This window comes from Lissotriton helveticus, chromosome 4_1, assembly GCF_964261635.1.
Source record: "Lissotriton helveticus chromosome 4_1, aLisHel1.1, whole genome shotgun sequence".
NCBI classification, from domain to species: Eukaryota; Metazoa; Chordata; class Amphibia; order Caudata; family Salamandridae; genus Lissotriton; species Lissotriton helveticus.
The window spans coordinates 1,063,789,264-1,063,804,083 of record NC_136063.1 but is presented as its reverse complement, the minus strand read 5'-3'; the positions used below and the strand labels follow the sequence as shown (position 1 = coordinate 1,063,804,083).

General features: G+C 42.9%; 1 protein-coding gene across 3 annotated transcripts in view; it reads left to right on the top strand.

Moving 5' to 3' along the window:
- The window catches only part of TRIO (trio Rho guanine nucleotide exchange factor), a 4,034,553-nt gene that overhangs the window by 1,426,165 nt on the left and 2,593,568 nt on the right, over positions 1-14,820 (top strand). The gene's annotated exons all lie outside the window — the stretch shown is intronic.

The window sequence follows — 14,820 nt, the reverse complement described above, 5'->3', positions numbered from 1 at the left end:
TGGGGTGGTTGTTGATGTTTTCCAGCATGTTCTTGGCTAGTTTTTTCAGTGGGATAGTTTCTCAGTTGCTTTCATTTCATATTGATTTGATTAATTGATATGTGTATTAGTTAAAACGCTGATACTGTGAAAGATGTCCTGCCACTACAGATAAGTTGAAGTTGCTTCAGAGCCAGAAAAACTATTTCGATAACATCCCAGTCTTCAATTGTTATCTAAAGGAAAGGTGGTCACTGGTCAATATAATAGCAAGAGGCACTGTTCTGCAATTTACCATAAACAACAGAAAAAATATCTGCCATTAAGGAGGGTATTTGAAGCATGCCACTGAGGAGGGTTCCTTAAGGTTCAGCTATTGGAGGCGAAGAGCAGCAAGACAACAAGAGACTACTGAGAGTTCAGTTTATCTTTCAGCTGATTGCAAATGCAATTCAAGCGCTTTTTGGATTCAGGGGAATATTTTGGAAGGCATAGAATTAATCTGGCACCATGTTATTTCAGTGCAGTATTCAGTAGATATTTAGGCAACCCTGTAAAGGGAACTGCTGTCCTTCTGCTGAAATCAAATAACCTTCTTAGGGGTCCCACTGATACTTGGTCCTTTTAAACCAACAAAGAAGAAATTGGCACATAAGCTGAAATATAAAAGAGCATCTTTATTTACCTCAAATGAGTGAGACTACGTCACATAGAAGTCTTAGCAACTGAATGAGGCAGTCTGAGGAGTACAGAAAACTGGGGCTTTATATATGCTTAGGGTTACATAGTAAACATAAATGCAAGGGGCAGTCGTGGCTCATGTAAGCATGCAAAATGACTAAGTTGGGCATACAATATCTACTTGCTCAACAAAGTGGGAGGACAGTTACTTCTCCATACAGCAGCAAAAATAGCCTGACAGTTATACTAGAGAAGCAGGTGCATTCTACTAGCTAGGCTCTTCTGGGCATGTGCGAAGGTGGAAGATGCTGAATATAGTTTGTCTCTAGGCAGATTTCAAGAGCAGTTAACAGAAAGGTAGGACAGAGCACATGGCGAGCACATGGCAAACAAAATGGCTGCCAGAAATACAAAATGGCTTTCACAAAGCGGATAAGATAACTTCTAAATACAGGATGGCTTCAGCTAAATGCTAACCCATTGCTGTCAATTTACGACAGACAACCGTTTTAGCATTAGCTGAAGACATTCCTATGATCCAGTAGGAACATAGAAAATATTTACACATTAATTTTCATAATTTTATCAATTTCCTAATTCATTGCTAGGTGGGCTTTTTCCATTCTAAACATTTCATTAAGCTGGTATATATAAGCTATAACCAGGAATACAAAGAGAACGGAGCATTGGGTCATAATTAATGACCACTATTACAAACAGAATTATCATTTGTTTAGTCCTAAACTAAAGCAAATCCTAAAATCATCTAGTAAACATTTTTAGGGCTCCTATGCATTTCAGTGACTATTCATTTTAAATTTAAGAATAGCTAACAGCACATATCTAATAAAAACATTTTCCAATTGACTGTTATATTTTCCTTTTATGAGGGCTAGAACATCAATCATATCTGGGACCAGGAGAACCACACATGGTCATAGGAATTAGGACGAAGAGCTGCAAAGGGCTGCTTCTCCTTAAAAATGGGACAACTAAAGGGATATATTATTGACAAAAAGAAGAAGTCCTTGGGAAAATTGAAGCCGCTGTACAACCAACCAGAGGGGAGTCTTCTCCCTGTGTCCGTTTGAGCCTCACAGGCAGGCTCTTGTTGTTTCCACGGTGGAGCTGCACAACTTGCAACTCAAGAATCTTAGTCCAGTTTCAAGGAAAAAAGTCTCTTCTTTCAGGATAGGGCTGTCACCCAACAAGCAAACACTCTTAGCGATACTGTCCAGTGTCTTAGGCAGTGCACCAGTTTTCTTCACTTCAATCTAACAGGCATCAGAGACACAGCATTTGTACCCTAATCTCAAGTCCTTCCCTACCTCCTGTATTGCTCTGCTGGCGCACTGCTCATTCATTGGGGGCACACATTTGCATCCAGTGTACCCAGGTATCTCTTGACCAACAAACAAAGGAGCAAACTTGCATTCACTTTGGGACCAGAATTCAGAGGCCTGATGCTAGGATCTCTGAAGCAACCCTTGTTTCAAAAGGGGTCACCTCAAGCAAAGCCTCCGCGCCATTCTGGTCGGTCTGTGACTCTCAGCTGGGCATCAAATACAATTTCTCCTTTCTGATTTGTGACTCCGTCTTTTGCCCAAGACAGTGGCAGGGGTACACATTTGATCACAGGGCTTCAGCCTTCACTGAGGTCCTAGTTGCCAGCAATGCCTGTGCTAGTTACCTTCACTTTGGCTTCAAGCTGGACTGGTGCTGACGCTGACTCCCCAGGCTGAATCTGATGTCCAGGCCTCTCTGGCAATGGTTGTAAAGCAGCAAATATCTATTGGTAGACAGAACAAAATGTCTTTAGACAAGGCACAGAAACAGTCTATCAACAGAGAGGATAGTGTCAAAATAATTCCTAGTCTTGGGACGCCCCATATATTAGCAAGGCACCCAAAAACAACTTTCATCTTATCTATGAGAGAGTAAAAAAAACAGCCTGGACCTATTGACAAGTATAAAAGGAACTCTTTGATGAACTAACAAGATTAATACATCACCCAATCCTAAGCAGCCAAGGAAGTGTGTGGTAATTTACTAAACTCAGAGGAAAAGAGAAAAACAACACAGACATACTCTAAATCCTCACATTGGTGTATTCCTGTGTACTAATCTGAAAACCCTAAAAAAAAAGGAAATGTTCTACACTTTTGCTCATAAACTTTACATTACTTGTACAGGACTGCAGACACTTCTAAAATGATTCTTCTTAATAAAAGCACTTACATATCTACATTGTACGCTTAGAACCATGCTCTCATGTTATAGGAGCAGCAGGAAAATCTAAAACTGCTAATTTAACAGGGTTCTTATCTATAAAACAACTTTTTCTTCAAAACATTTTCTTTCTAAGGATCACATGGGCATCTTCCCTGCGTTCTACTTTTCATGATCCAAACTATGCAACATCAGCTCTAATAAGGACTGTTAGTTTATTTACACAGACTAGCTAATAAAAAAACTAGCAATGCCCTTGCAAAACTACAATGATTCTGTCATAATTTCATCAAACAGGACGGGCAATAATAAAACATATATTTATTCATTTTATTAATGCTAACAATGTTTAAAACAGTATTACTGAATAGCCAATTAAATGTCTCATTGCTATTTCACAGACAGTTTAGACAGGCTAAAAAAAAAAAGAGAAAAGGAGAGAGCAACATACATATTACCTAGCCTTAATTTGCAGAGTAGCTAGCCTCCTTCCCCTATTTTGATAGTAGGAAACCTGAAACAGGTTTCACTTCTGTCAACACTATCAACCCCTGTGTGTAGCAACTGGCCATAAACAAAGTTGTAGGAGGCACATTGCACTTTTGAGGAGGTAAAAAAAATATATGAATACCCAAACCAAAAAGTCAAAGGAAACTGTGCTCTGGGAGCCATGCCATGCTTTTAAATATAGAACTGACATTTAACTCTTCCCAGCTGTCCTATTCTGTGTGCAAACTTTCCATGCAGCTTTCCCTATTCAAAATCGCCCTGAAAAGGGAAAGCTGACCCATTCCCCTGTTTGTCAGTTTAATAACTTCTACTGTTTTTTTTATACATATTTTCAATTATAAGCAGTGTGCAGTATACTTTTGCAGCAATATAAAGGTCAGCTATTTGTTTTATACCTAAATGTATGCATTTACTGAAGCCTAAGGCACTTTAGAAGCTACTCTAAATGAAAATAAAAATGCTGTTTAAATAGTGCTTTTTACCCAATTTCGACTTTGATATTCGGGGCACTTAAAATTGAGTATCCTTTAATTTTTTTTGCATAATATTCATTATCAGAATGTTCTTTAGATAACCCAGAAATGAAAATTTTGAAATATAGTATAATTACCCTTAATAAAATGAGTTTATTACGCCTGCGCAGAGTGATATTTCATATGCAAAAGTCCTCATTATGTGGTACAACACAACTTAAATTTAATTTTAATGCTAGGAGGTCACAGTATGAGTATTAAGCTTTCTAAATATTAAAAACGAATTTAAAAGCACTTATTTTTTAAATATTTTTTCACAATTAATATATATATATTTTTTTAATAAAACCAATCATTTTGCTAATTCCACATAGAAAAAAGCAAGCTGCATCCCTTGCCTATCATATTTAGACGCATTCATTCACAAGCCTAAGCACAGAAGCCTAACTTGAAACATGACAAATATTTGCGCCAATTTTTTAAAAGGACAATTATTATTTAACATCAGAACCAAGAATGTGCTTATGTAAAAGACTTTAAGAAAGGAAATCCCTACCCTTAAATGTTTTCCTGGGATCTAAAATAATGAACCTGATTTTTGTAACTTTTAAAAAAAACAGCAGTCTGAAATGCAGGGTTTCACCCCATGTTTTAACTGACAAAATCCTGGCTGAGTGAACATTCCTGTCTCTCTGTGGCCTACAATCAAAACAACAGGTGCTGCTAAGCTTTTTTTAGTGTTTGAAATGGAAGCATGTGACTGTCTATTTAAAACTGAGGCCTTTCAATGCATGTTCTATAATATGCGTTTTAGTTCAGCAAAAATTTACTTCAGATGAAGTGTTTGCCTGTTAATATCTAATACAATGTATCTAAGAAAAATCCTTTATAATTGTTTATTTATTACAAAAAACAGAATTTCGTTTTTGAGGCCTTTTTATTCCTATTGAATGTGAATTCTAATTTCATCTTTTAAGCATTAGCAGTTTGTACATGTGCATAATTGCTTACTCTTATCAATTTAATAATAACATACAGTTATTTAGCATATCATATGGTTCATTTCTGGATTTTTATTTAATTTTTATTTAATATTAATTAAATGACATTTTACATAACAGACTGAAGACAACAAGAAAAAACACAAACACGCATTGAGCTCATTTTAGACATATACAGAAGGGGTCAAACACTCAGGACACATAATACTAGATGCTTAATAGCCATTATTTCATAAATAGCGCAATTGCTATTTACTTACAGAAGTTGCAATGTAAAACCACAAACCACATAGACATTTAAACACACATTTAACCCACAGATCAACACTTAAGACAGAAACAAAGGACAGCCCACAGACTGTACTGAAACCAAACCATTTGTAAATACTAGTTGTAAGTCATATTTACAAGAAGCGCTTCTCAATAGTATTCCAAAAGACTGCTAAAACAGCCCAACAAACTGTTTTATTTCCAAGAAGCCAAAATACACTCAATTCACTAGCTTTGGCTGGCAGAACACCAAAAAATCGCTCTGCATATCTCCATTCATAAAATTGCGCAGAACTAAGGATCCATGTTTGTATTATTTTCATATTTGAATTCCATGGGGATACAGAATCACCAAGGAAGAAATATGTTTTTATACCTAAACCTATCTAGCTATTCCCTCAAGGGAGCCTGCTAATTTAATTCACATCTCACTATGGTACCTCCAAAAAGCAACACATTCTTTGATGTGTGCTTGAAACGGGCATGCCAAAACAAAAAATTGCAGAATATGCAAATATTATACCCAAAGTAGTGCTTAAAGTACTCTTCGTACTTTGCAACATTCAAACAAAATCAGACAGAGAAAAGTCTCCTCATTACCTGCCTACACAAATTGTAATTTTCATACCTAACCCATACAAATCCAAAGTTGGCCAACACAAATTCCAAAATTCCAAAGCCACAGTAAGCATTACTAAACTACCTTACCAATCCAAGGCATCAAAACCAACAGCAAGAGCCGCAGAACGGCTCTTACCAAACAAATGGTTGTCCAAATTCTAACCGCCAAGTTCTGAATGACCTAACGGTCTTTTTTAGAATACTCACGCCAAAAAGGTTCTCAGTCAGGGGTGAAATCATGTGGAGGATCAAAATCAGGAAAACCGAAATATACTGGGCTGCAGAGACAGAGAATCCCCAGAATCTCCGTGCACAGAGTACCTCCTTAGTAGAGTCCTGTCCTGTCCTCCAATTTAGATTTCTGTCTCCTGACAAGATCACTCCCTCAGATAGCCACTTCTCTGATGAGGTCGACGTTGGAGCGCCATTTGCTGAAATCAAATAACCTTCTAAGGGGTCCCACTGATACTTGGTCCTTTTAAACCAACAAAGAAGAAATTGGCACAGAAGCTGAAATATAAAAGAACATCTTTATTAACCTCAAATGAGTGAGACTACGTCACACAGAAGCCTTAGCAACTGAATGAGGCAGTCTGAGGAGTACAGAAAACTGGGGCTTTATATATGCTTAGGGTTACATAGTAAGCATAAATGCAAGGGGCGGTAATACGAGGGTGGTGGCAGCTCCTCACTATCCGCTCGTGTGTTTGGGGCAGACTGCGAGTCATTCTATGGTCGGAATTTCTCTTCTGCTTCCTATCCTTGCTGCTAGCTGCATTTTAAACTGCTTGTACTTTTTTAACTTTTTAAATACTGTGCGCTATTTTGAATTAGTATTTACCTTCCTGACGATCCCCCTGCCCCGGTCCACCGCGGCTCTTTGTGCTGTTTGTTGTGGAGAGGAGGGCGCCATCTTGTGTGAGTCCCGGATCCCGGCGGGACCGTAGGCAGCGGTCTAGCTGGGGGAGGGGCTTGGGCATAAATTGCACATGTCTGTCCGGATGCACAGCGGACGCGCCACCGGTGCGCCAAAGGCAAGCCCGTCTGCACCCCAGCCGCGACCAGCACCAGCAATGCTGGATCCCGCCTACAGGAAGATTGTCTACACCCGCGACAACCTGTTAGTATTAAAAGGAAAGAGGCTGCCCACTCTGTAAATTCCGGTTCCATACCAACCTGTTTCCCCCCTCTACCTTCGACCTAGGTGTGCCCAGGATTTTGGCAGTGCTCATTAATGCGCGCTCAATGGTCAAGCACGCAGCAGACATCTATGAGCTGTTGTCCGACTCCAAACTGGACACTCTCTTCATTACGGAGCCATGGCTCAATCAGTCCTGTGCTCCGATGGTGGAGTTTGCAGTCCCGAGGGGCTACAAAATTGTTAGAGGGGATCGAGGCAGCGGGAGAGGAGGCGGGACGGCAGTGGTGTTCAGGGATACATGGTCTTTCACAAGTGCAGCCATTGACGACTGGGAGGGGGGAGAAGCCTTGGACTTCACCTTTACCCTCTCACCCCACTTCACACTGGGTGGTACTCTGGTGTATCGTCCGCCGGGTCCCTCTGGAGCGTTTCTTATGGCTCTGGACGATATTATTATACCACGTGCCCTACGCTATGCTAAATTTCTCCTCCTTGGGGATTTTAATATTCATCTGGACACCCCGGCAACCCGCGATGCGTGATCTCTTTTGTATTCCCTGGGCCTGGCGCAGCTGACTCAATACGGAGAATCACCCTCTCACGTGGGCGGCCACCTCATTGATTTGGTCTGCACCAACTTTCCCATTAAGGTAGAGGAGCCTGAGCCTGTGAACTGGTCGGACCACCATTTCATTAGATTCTCTTGGTCCGCAGGCAGGCCTGTTAGATGCCCGCCCCTGCCGCCCAATCTCCGCCCAGGGAAGATAAATCTTTCAGTCCTTTCGATGGCCCTTCGGCAGTCGTGCCCAATCCCCGCCTCCGATTTAGAGGGGGCGGTTGATAACTTTGAGCACTTGATCAGTCAGGGGGTCAGCGCCAGCTCTAACACCACGCACGGTCATAACCAGCGCGCTCTCCCCTCGCAGCCCTGGTTTTCTAATCAACTCAGGGATTTAAAACTGGGGGTGCAAAAAACTTGAACAGAAGTGGCGTCAGAAGAATTGCCTGTCGGCCAAGAGGTCATTGCGCTTGGTCAGAGGGATTACTACACGGCCATTAGGTTAGCCAAAAGCAACTACTTCGCCGGGAGGATTGCGTTGGCTCGGAACAATGGCAAGGAAATCTTTGCTATTGTTAAAAGCTTCCTATCACCCGGCGCTGAACAAAGGGTGCTCCCTGTTTCACAACAATGGTGTGAGGAGTTATCCACTTTTTTTGTAGACAAGATACTAAAGATTCAGGACAGTGTGGGCTCGCATCCTAGAATTGAGGGGCTTTTTTCCCCAGGGCCCCCCTCCTCGTTGTGTGTCGGCTCCCCATCAGCTTACCTCATTTACAGCCGCAGCTGAGGCAGACATTCTGGCCATCCTCTATTCCCTAAAGTCGGGCTCACCAGCGATATCTTTCCCTTCAGACCGCCTTGGTCTAGCACAATGGAAACAAGCAAAATTGCTTCCCCTTCTTAAAAATCCCTCCTTGGACCCAGCGGTCCCTGCCAACTATCGGCCGATTTCGCTACTACCAGTCCTGGCCAAGGTCTGTGAAAAGTGGTTTTTCGGCAGCTTGAGACTTTTGTGGAATCCTCAGGTGCTTTGCACCCAGCTCAGTGAGTGTTCAGACCTGCCTATAGTACGGAGACTACCCTGGTGGAGATGTCGGAGGCAATCAGGGAGTGTCTTGACGGGGGCGGTAGGGCGGCCCTAATTTTACTCGACCTCTCTGCCGCCTTCGATACAGTGCTCCACCAGCTGCTTCTGGCTCGGCTCTCTGCTGTTGGTATCTCTGGCATAGTCTGGGAGTGGGTCAAGTCTTTTTTGGACTTTCGCACGCAGCAGGTCTGTATGGCTTTCTGTTCTTCCTCGGTTAGGAACCTTGCTACGGGGGTTCCGCAGGGCTCCACGCTGAGCCCCCTTTTATTTAATATCTACTTAACCCCTCTGGTCTATCTTGCGGAGAAGCTTGGTTCTAAAGGGATAGCATATGCTGACGATACTCAGCTGCTATTCACATGAAGGGCCCGGATCTGGACACTACCATTGCCCAGTCGTGCCTAGCATCAGTATTCTGCTGGTTAGCCCAGGCCTCTTTGAAGTGCAACGAGGATAAGTCTGAGGTTCTTCTGTATGGCCAGTTTCCCTCAGACTTCAGACAATCTCTTTGGCCGGCCCAATTTCCTTACCCGCGCTTTGATGACGGACCTATAAAAAATCTGGGGGTGTGGTTCAGCAAGGATCTTCGGTTTATTGACCATGTTAAAAAATTGACCGGGGTCTGTTTTGGAACCCTCAAAATACTCAGAAGGATCTTCCCCCTGCTCCCGAGAGTGGCCAAAGAGGCAGTTGCTCGTGCTTTAATCCTCTTGCGGCTAGACTATGCAAATGCTTTGTTCATAGGCTTACCTGGCTATCTGTTGCAAAAACTTCAAATGATCCAGAATGCCACGGCCAGACTCTTGCACAATGCCGTAAGTCGATCCAGCGCTAGGCAATATTTACAGGATCTACATTGGCTGCCGGTGGCGCAGCGAGTTCATTATAAGGCTATCACTTTGGCCCACCGGGCCCTGCATGGACACGATCCTACTTATCTTAGGAAGCGCTTTGCCTTCTATGTGCCGAACCGGCCTCTGCGATCTGCCTCCTTCCGCCGGGTGATTGTCCCGCGCTTCCACAGAGTCCGCATGGGAGGCCAGTCCCTGTCTGTTAAAGACGCAGCAGCCTGGAACTCGCTCCCTATAGATCTTCGGTCGATTCAAGAGTTTCATCTCTTCAAAAAACGCCTTGAAACGCATCTGTTTAGTCTGACCATCTAACTGACCTTCCCTTCTGCCCCAGATCGCCCGCGCCAGGACACTCCCGAGTATTAGTGCGTGCTATAAATATGCTATATCATATCATATCATATCAGTACTGGCTCATGTAAGCATGCAAAATGACTAAGTTGGGCATACAAAATCTACTTGCTCAACAAAGTGGGAGGAGAGTTACTTCTCCATACAGCAGCAAAAATAGCCTGACAGTTATACTAGAGAAGCAGGTTCATTCTACTAGCTAGGCCCTTCTGGGCATGTGCGAAGGTGGAAGATGCTGAATATAGTTTGTCTCTAGGCAGATTTCAAGAGCAGTTAACAGAAAGGTAGGACAGAGCACATGGCGAGCACATGGCAAATAAAATGGCTGCCAGAAATACAAAATGGCTTTCACAAAGCGGATAAGTTAACTTCTAAATACAGGATGGCTTCAGCTAAATGCTAACCCAATGCTGTCAATTTACGACACTTCATTCAGTCAGGTTCTTAACAAGGTTCACTGAAATAGGTAAGTTAAATGTGAAATTTACTGATTGTGTCCTTATTGGTGTCAGACCTCAAAGTTTGCATTCTATCTGCAGGATAATAAAATGTACATCCAAACAAATGTATCAGGATGGCAAGAGAAGGTTAATCGGGGCCAGTCTAATGAAGAATCTCAAATTAAATATTAAAAAGGCGATTGATAAAAGATCTCAGGCAATGTCCCTGCATGTTATCGACAAGATATTATCTATTTCAGTATATCACATGCTCCTTTTTCTTCCTCTCTCAATCCCAGTCTTTAACCTTATCTTTGTTTCCCCTCTCCTCCTCTTTTATCTTTCCTCATCTCTGTCATCCTCTTCCTATCTGTCTAAGAATACTAGTAGACTGGAATTGGTGATTATAAAAAGCACAAGTAAATGTAATACACTAAGGGACTGTTAATAAAGAAATAGCAATGTGATCATCAGAATAAAGGGTTGCCCTTGTCTATTATGAAGTAGAAACTTTGCATTCGAGAAAATCCTAAAAACAGATCATACATTACACCAAACCTACATGAACTCTGATAAAGAGGCTTGCTTACTTGCTAAATAGAGATATTAATTATATCCCGTAATCTAACAAATGCTCTTATCTAGTTGAATGCAGATTGCTTGATGAATACTTTTAACTGAAGATTCCTCACCTTGGAATACTCCCCGGGTGCCAGACTGAATCTGGAAAACATTTTCGTAGCAATGATCATGCACACTATTAGGAGGTGTTGTTTTGCTCTGCTCTGACCTAACAGTAGTCCGGAAATGACAAAGCAGACCCACATATAAAAGTCACTCCTGCACGCTGATGACACCTCCTTTCTTGCCGCACCTTCTGATACGGAACACAAGCTCTTCTTACTTTTTTCTGTCTGTTTTCTGACTATTTAAACAGTGTGCTAGGGAGTGATGTCCCTCCCCAAAATAACAGGTTTCAAGCCATGCAGCGACTGCAAGAAGCAAATGTCTGTCTCAGGCCCTCACGATGTGTGCCTTTGGTGGCTCGGACAAGACTCTTAAGTGCACCCTTAGGCACTTAAAGGCAAATCTAGTCTTGAAGGCAAAAGATGTGTGCTGCAGAAGACTAAAAGTAGTCACAGCCTTTGTGTAGGTCCTGGTCACTCTCCAAGTGGCGTGCTCAGACTCAGTGCTGAGTCCGCTCCTGTCACCGCTCAACTTCACTCTCAAAGTCTTCTGATAATTTGAAGACCAAGCATAAGAAAGGGAAATAAGACTAGACCCCCATGTCAAAACTCTGATTCCAGGGCGAAGGTGCAATGTTGTCACAATGTCGTTTGTACCCCTTTAAGGTCTCCAGCCCTGAAACAGATTCCTCTGTTGGTCCCAACGCTCTCTGAATTCCTCCAGCCTTTGTCAATTCCACAGAAGATTGAATCCTTCAAGGAGGCCATTTGTAGGAAAGTAGGATCTGCTTCCATGGTTACCACCACTTTTTGCTGATGTCATACTGTTTTCTGACTAGTCTGACTGGGATTCTGCTAATCATGACTCCAGTCACTGTGTTCTCTCCCTACGTTTGACAATGGTAAGTACTTTGTTACCTCCACAATAGGCTACTGGTGTACCCTTGTAAGTCCCTTGTATATGGTATTAAGGTACCCAGGGCATAAGTACACCGGGGTCTCTCATGGGCTGCAGCATGTATTATGCCAGCCATGAGAGACCACTCAAACTGTGACTACAGGCCTGCCATTGCAGCCTGTGTAAGCTAGTGCTAGGACCACTCACAACAGACAAATGTTTCCTTATATCCGAGGTTACTGCACTTAAAACGTATATGCAACCCTATGGTAGGTTCTTCAGTCCTGAGGGCAGGGTGCTTGTTTACAAGTGTGGGGGTGTCCCAGCATGAGCTGGCCCCTTCTACAAACCCCAGAGTTGATTCTCCAGGCTTTGTAAGTGAGGTCATTCATTTTAGACCTATAGTGGACATCAAATCAAATACGATGGCTGCAATGAAACTGGTCATGTTTAGTATAAAAAATGTTGGAATATTTCCCCAACACCGATTTCCAGTGTTGGATGTACTGGGGGCTCTTCTATGGTGCTCCCTGTATTTCTGGTACTGGCCTTTTAGGGTGTAACAGCAAGCTAATGCTGCTGCCGACAACAGCCACAATTCTGCCCTCCTGCTGCTGAGCTGAGCTTGAGCAGGGGAAAATAGAACAAAAGGTTACCTGTCAAAGGGACGTGTGGCCACCTCCCAGACAAGACTTAGTGTGTCGGGCTGGAGTGGGGGCACTTGCCAGCTACACCAGACTGCTTTGAAGGGCCGATTTGGTGCCCTCCTTGCATACTCCAGTTTGAGCCAGTTCAGGGAGCCCTTGGCTCCTGCTCTGGCACAAAACTGGACAAAGGACATGGGAGTATCCTCTCCTTTGTCCAGCTCATCCTCCAATAGGGACCCTTGAATTGTCCCAACCCTTTCCCTAGGGTATGAATGGGCTTACCCATGAGTGGCTCTTCAGATTCGTCGTGAGACAAGATAAAAACTTGAAACCACTTCAACCGTCTTGTCTCCGTGAACTAAGCTGGACTTCGCCTGTAACTGAAACTGCACCAAGGAAGCCTCCTGCTGCTCTTGGTCTCGCTGTTCTGCAAGTCTTCTTCATCGTCTGTGCCTGTGCCTCATATGGGTTTCTCTCCAGGCATGTGGGCATCAAGGACACCTGAAGTAATCTCCCTTGGAGTGAAGGAGTCACTTACCTGCACCTGCAGGCACCGCAACAAAGCTGACTGGTCTGCTGCTTCTGACGTACCATGGACTCCGAAAGGCTTAGAAACACAGGTGGTGGTTTTGCAACTCCCTCGAGGCCTGACCGGTCATCTCTTTATAAGAAAACTACAATGGCTCCTGTGGCTAATTATATAATTATTACAATATGATTAAAGCTCAATGGCAATCTTAGGGTGGTATGTGGGATGTATAGGAAGGAAGCTATATATACACATGGAGAGTGTGGTCTTCAATTTATATCTTTTATGCAAGTATTCAAACATACATTTTTACATTTTATACAATATCAACAGCATTAAATACAACCATAAAGAGGCATACCTTCTGCAATAGTTGCCTATACTTCCAACTACTGTATTTTTGACCATTGACAAAAAGCAATTGGGTTGCCGTTCTTTGTAAACTAATGTAAACCAGAAACCTCCTTTTTTGATACACTATTACATTTTGCACTTTAGTAGAATAGGTTCTCCCTCTTACTCACTTGGGACACACTTGCACAATGTGATTATGTATATGTATTTAATGCTGTTGATATTGTATAAAATGTAAAGATTTATGTTCGAATACTTGCATAAAAGATATAAATTGAAGACCACACTCTCCATGTGTATATATAGCTTCCTTCCTATACATCCCACATACCACCCTAAGATTGCAATTGAGCTTTAATCATATTGTAATAATTATATAATTAGCCACAGGAGCCATTGTAGTTTTCTTAAAACGTTCACCCAAGCTCCGTGTGAGTTGAGTTCCCTTGTTTTCCTTCCTGACCTGTCATCTCAGCAAGTTTGAGGCCAGTTTTCCTCAACAGAACCGCTGAAACAAGATCCCTGTGCACCGCGTCGACTTGCTGTTGCCAAGGCTTCTTGACTCTGTTCTCCAGAGATCTTCCAGTTACAAGAAACACCAGCTTCCATTATTTCTCCCTGCCAAGGTCTTTGTCCTCTCCGCATCCTCTGCACTGTGGGCCTGCCTATTTAGTGAGTTGCTCGAGGTCCTCTTGCTACTGCTGTGCTTTCGGCCTGTGGGTCCTCTTGAGTGTCTTCTTTAGCTTCAATGGGCTCCCCTGATTGCTCTGGGCCTGCTCTGACTCTCCTGCACTTGGTGAGTCCCTTGGATCTTGCTAGTCCCAACTCTGCACCTTTTCCCGTTTATCACATCTGTTGCAGCTGCTAAGGCTTGTTGGTGCAACTGCATAATTGGGGACCCCCTCTGAAAAATAATATTTCCAGGCCAGGGAGAAGAGGGGAAGAAACAACAAGTACTAGCAGCACTCCCTCGTGGCCTATCTATTCATTCCACTAAGGGCTCGCTCACTACTGGGCTCAGAAATACATTAAATCACATCAGTGACACTTAACAATTTAAATCCAATTTTCATTTCTTTTATTATTTCATTTTTTTATATACTTTATAAAGTTTCATTTATTTCTTCTTTTTTCATTTTTTTAAAAACGTTTGCTTTTGGCCTGTGGGTCCTCTTGAATTTCTTCTGTAGCTTCAATTGATTCCCCTGATTGCTCTGGGCCTGCTCTGACTCTCCTGCACTTGGTGAGTCCCTTGGATCTTGCTGGTCCCTATTCTGCACCTGTTTCCATTTATCACGTCTGTTGCTGCTGCAAAGGCTTGTTGGTGCTCCTGCTGGACACTAACACCCTGGTTTTTGATTTCTGAAGTCGGACAGCTCGTAAACTGCTACTGGTCTTGCACAGCGTCGCCTGGTCCTCACAGCTGCAGCGACAAGGTCACCGTCATCACTCCTACTTCTTCCATCATCAGTGGTCATTAGTCTGCCATGCCCCTTGGCCAATCCCGAGT